The 5336-nt window shown below is 35.7% G+C and overlaps 1 protein-coding gene across 6 annotated transcripts in view; it reads left to right on the forward strand.

Moving 5' to 3' along the window:
• Positions 1-5336, forward strand: part of LOC135411753 (solute carrier family 22 member 16-like) — a 58437-nt gene that overhangs the window by 5509 nt on the left and 47592 nt on the right. The window lies entirely within an intron of this gene.

A 5336-nucleotide genomic window follows, 5' to 3' on the forward strand; every position in this document is an offset into this window, starting at 1 on the left:
TGCCTGTTTTTGGATTGAAAACTAGAACTAGATAGAACTAGATTTAAAAGTAGATTAAAATAATAGAAAAATGACTAAATAAAAGCAGGATGAAATTGCACTTGTACTATCCATTACTTCTCTAAGGCTAAAACTTGCAGTGCAAATAACACTGAAACTTAAAGCTAGTAAATCAATTATGATTTGCAAACCAGCTGCTGAGGTTCAGACTGCACCTCTGAAATGTTGCCAACCCCCCCAGGGTGGCTTCTAGATAGCATGGACATAGCTATGGCAGCATTAGGCAATTATCACACACATCAAGGAGCTGACGATCAGCTGTTTCATCCTGAAATATTATGGTGTGAATGAAAATTAAATACATAATGCACTGGACAGTGTGTTCCATATAATACAATGCCTGGGAATGGGATACCACTCCTATAAAAGCTCTGTCAATAATTTTCTCATAATAGTCATAATTTTCAGCAGTACTAAGATATCTCAAAATTGAAAGGAAATGTTTTATAAAAGGCCTTACATATAGTTTGACCAGTTTATTGCAGGAAGTAAAATCATACAAGTAGAAAACACCATTAAATTTAGATTTTTCTAAGGCCCCAGAAGCTTTTAGCACATTCTGTGGAAATTTCTGTGCCACCATTTTGCGATACACAATATGAATGGAACTGAGTACACATACAGCTATGTATTTACTATATATACAGATATATGTTTAAGGTAGCTTGAGGCAGGAAGCTATAGCAGCTGAGCAAGAACATGAGAGTCTCAAGTTCTCAGAAATTTGGAAAAATTAGCAAGCCAGAGCAGATAACTGCTGAGGTAGCTATATCTTGGCTGCAAGGGCAAGACTGGAAAAAGCGTGATGACAAACTGTAGAAGACGGAGATTTATAAGTACTAATAATGATGGCTGATCTGCCAAACTGTCCATATACTTGGAGAGAAATCTCATCTGTCTTTGAAAATTACTGAAATTGCCTAGAGAGCTAATGTATGCTTTAATATCATACATTGACAGCCAGACTGTAGTGATCACCTCACTCAGAGCAGATGTTCTTTGAAAATCACATGCAAAGAAAATATGGTTTCAGGAATTTAGAAGTACCATCCATTAGATCATAGACTGAACCCTTTCCTCAAGAAAATGTTTTTATCCAGAGATGAAGTTAGGTTTCTTGTTCCTATTATTTGGAGGCATTAGTAGTAGGTAGCAGCATTAGAGGTGCAGCCACAGCAGTGGTGCTGAGGCAGGAACAAACCCTGGAGAATAGATGGAAGGGACAATAAGGCAACAAGAAGTAGAAAAGAAGTGTTGAAAAGGTGCCTCAAGGAAATGGGAATAATTTGCTGCTCTGTAAAAAGCAATCATCATCATTCTTTGGATGGAGCTCAGCACCATTTAAATGGGTTTTATATGTGACAGTCTGAACTTTTTCAGCTATATTGTGACTTTTTTCTCCTCTAAATCGTGAAAGAGATTTGGAATTATCTAAGTTTCTATCTGTATAAGTCTATTCTAGCTGTGTGGGGAATCAGCTGTCCAAATCAAGGCACTAGTGAGCTCATCTCTCTATGTTTACAGGCCTGTAGTGTAAACTTCAGACATCTGTAATTATCACTTTGTCAAGAGGGACAATTGGACAGTTAAGGGCATGATCTATCTGTCTTACTTCACATAGTGGTTTAGGACAAGGCAAATCCTATATTTGTCTGTGGTTCCTCATCGAGTGAAAAAGGGATCTAGAGAAATACTGTAAATGTATATGGATTGCATACTGTATACAGGATGTTGCATCCAAGTGTACAGCATACATGCAGATTCTTTACTTTCAACCTGAATTAACTACTTAAGTCTTCACTAGAAGATTGGGATGTAGGAAATGCATGTGGCAGGACACTTTCTGTGTCACAGTATTAACCAGTGTCTCAAGAAACTTGAAACAGATGCCGAGATCCTTGCATTTCTCTTTGTCACACATCAGAAAAACTGTCATGTATGCAACAGTACTGTCGTTACAATGCTTGCTACATTGACTCTCCATCAGCAATCCTTGCTATCAGGATCTTGGATACAGGTAATTCCAGTAAAGATTGATTTAGGTGAATTGTGGGGAACATTAAGATCAGAGAAATAAGAGATCAAGCCTATTCTGAAAATGTGGAGATCCCCAATTTTTGGAGAGTGAGGGAATAAACCCTGCAACTTTCTGAGGAGGAAAATGGAAGATTTTTGCCATCACTTAGGAGTAGGCAAAAATAGATTTGTTTAGCCATTCAATTGTAGGCATAATGAAAATGAAAAATAAGAAAATATTGCTAATAGTATTCATTTAGCCCTTGTTCTATAAATAAATATTTCCATATCCATCACCATGATGTAATACATTATTTGGTGGATATCTGTCTAGTGTAAGAGAGAAAGTCAATTACAAAATGTGAAAAATGAGCAATAATAGATAACCAATATTCAAAAGCATTCTCTTACACAAGGCCATTGGATATATGGTGATTATACTGATGATACCCCATTTCATTTAAACAATTTATATTTATGTCTCATATTCCAGAACAAATTGTTGTTTGATTTTTTTTTCTGCATCTTTAGAACTGGTGAAATACCGTAAAGTTGTTACAGCTTGACCCTTCTGAGAGAGATAATTCACGTAAGTCCCAGGGTCAGAACAACTGGGACCTTATCTCATTTACACCTGTATTTTAGGCTCCTTGGAGAACTGTCATCCTTTGTAGATTAGTGTAGCCAACCTCAGTTCTGTCTCACCCATTGAGAATACAGGGGGCAATTAGTACTAAAGTAGATTTATGTAGAAGAATTCTGGTAGGTCTGAACAGGATCCAGCTTATTTATTCTTGTGGAGAATGGGACCTGTGTATTGTTTGCAAATATTTATGTAAAGTTAGAATATAGCATTATTCCAGATCATTCCCTTGTATCAGATACCATAAGAGAAATGGCACTCAAGGAAAGAACATGACAGTACTGTGAAATTATGATCAGGTAAAAGCACATTATAGAGTATATTTAATAAGAAGACAAAGTACATTCTTAGCCTTGGCAACAGCAAAATCTGTAATTTGCATTTCTTTGTTTTTAATTTAAATTACTTCCAGTTTTAATAGTTTAAAGAGGAAGGCAGTAGAATCACCTTCCTTGAATGACAGGAAAGGAAAAGGTTGTTTTCCATTGAGAAATCAAGAAGAATATAAAATATTGTCTGTTGATCATGGAAGAGATAAATGACCAATAAAATTAATGAAACAACTTTTCTTTGAAAAGACCAATAATGCCATGAAGACTTTTACTTGGGTTTTTTTGGAGAAGCTGTAGAAAAACTCTTTGTCTGGTTAAAGTCAAAGGCAGTATATCAAATATCCAAGATCTATTAAATAAATTTTCTTCATTTCATACTATTTTATATACTCTACAATGTCTAAATCTCTCAGAGCAGAGAAGGCAAAAACATTTTTCTTGTCCTGTGAAGACATAGGCTAGCAAAACCAATATCCAGGACAGAAACTAGAAGGGGATATAAATAAACAAAAACTGGACAGAAGTTCATGACCAGGCTGCTATTAAAACAAAGCAAACTGAAACTTCTCCAGTAGCAATTAAACATTGAATAATGTCTCATTATGGGGCAGATTCCCATCATCATTTGGAGAGAAGAACTGAGGACTTCTAGCAAAGAGTGGATTATACATTTGCAGTGAAGAGGTACAGTTTGGAGGGAAGGTGAACTATGAACCTGCAAAAGAAGCTGAAAGTCCTCTTGTGCTCAGAAACTTTCTTTTATGTGGGTTTAGAGATAACCTGCCTTGCCTGGGAGAGGATAGCCTGTCAGGGATACTAATCTGAGCTCTTGCAAGCATTGATGAGCTCTTGGTGGGTCATCGGTGTAGACTCCAGAAAAGAGAGGAACAAAGGAGATATATTTTACTCTCTTCCATGTCCTAACTGGGCTTTAGCAACATCTGTAGAAGATACCAGCTACTCTGTTACACACAGAGAGAAAAGCTGTTGGTGTGGAGGCTAATTTCTTTTTGAATGTAGAACACAACTGCTAAATATGCATGTACTTAAATAATCCATACATAAGCAAACCCAAGTTAATAGAAGACCATACTAGACTGTGCATTAAATTGAATCCCTTTCTTCAAGTTGTAGAGCTACAGAAATGCAAGTGTAGGATTCCGTACAGGTAGAATTGCAACTGGCAATATTCTCTTTGGCAGAAAAGAATCTATGGCTCAAACTGAGTTGCCTTTTCTAAAGGGATGCCCTGATTTACATGTTGACTTGTCCCAGGTTTTAGAAGACAGTATTATTTGACACTTAATTCCCTAAATGTAGCATCTTGTTAAGTGATATTTTGTTTTAGCGAAATATTCATAAAAAGCTAATAAGATAAAAGTATCTGCTTTAGCTTTTCTGTTTCACTCTTGATGAAGAGTCACTGGGGTGAAAGTCAGAATTAGCAAAGAACATTGTAATAGTTGCAAATGGAGCCAGGGAGAGTAAAATGACACATTATGTAGGTAAAATAGTGCTTTAGGTAGCCCATAGAAATAGGCCAAATCAACTTAATCATATTCTAGGCTGCACAAGTAATGCAATGGATAAAATAATTGCTTATATTAAGGAAGAAAGACACAATAGAACACTCCAAAATTCCATGACATTTCTATCAAGTATTTACAGAAATTATTTAAGCATAAGTTGATCCATGGAGCTAATAGTCCTTATTATTTCTATCTGAAATCTCAGAAGATACTAGTATGTACAGGAATGGTTACAAGCATTTGCTAGGAAAGTGATGTCTTAAATTAGTTACCAGATTTCTTACTTGTTTTACCTTTTCCCATGAGAACTTTCAAAAACCTGTTAGAGTAAGAAATTTTACAATCATTTTCCAAGTGGGAAGGAGTTAAATTTCCAATACAGAAATTTAAAGCCTTGGGTAGTATGCTTAACAATGTGTGGCATGGTATGTAGAGAATTTATGTAGAATTCAGACTGAAAATGAGCTGTCTATATCCAAATCTTCTTAGGTGTTACTATGAATAGGAAACAAGCAAAAAAAATTGAGTTCTTAAAAGGCATAATATAACTGTGACAACTGTAAGGCTTAATTACTTTGCAAATCAGTATTTAAAGAATAGTTTGGTGTTTGGTGACTTGCTCTTTGCTTCAGAATGGACAGTTTTCACCACTGTGAAGTAGATATTCAATCCATGCCTTTGTATCTTTAGCTACACCAGACTCAGAGTTTTGCAATAGAAATATGTAAACAGAATAACAAAGAAGTAAGAACATAA

This window comes from Pseudopipra pipra, chromosome 3 (genome assembly GCF_036250125.1).
Source record: "Pseudopipra pipra isolate bDixPip1 chromosome 3, bDixPip1.hap1, whole genome shotgun sequence".
In the NCBI taxonomy this organism is placed as follows: Eukaryota; Metazoa; Chordata; class Aves; order Passeriformes; family Pipridae; genus Pseudopipra; species Pseudopipra pipra.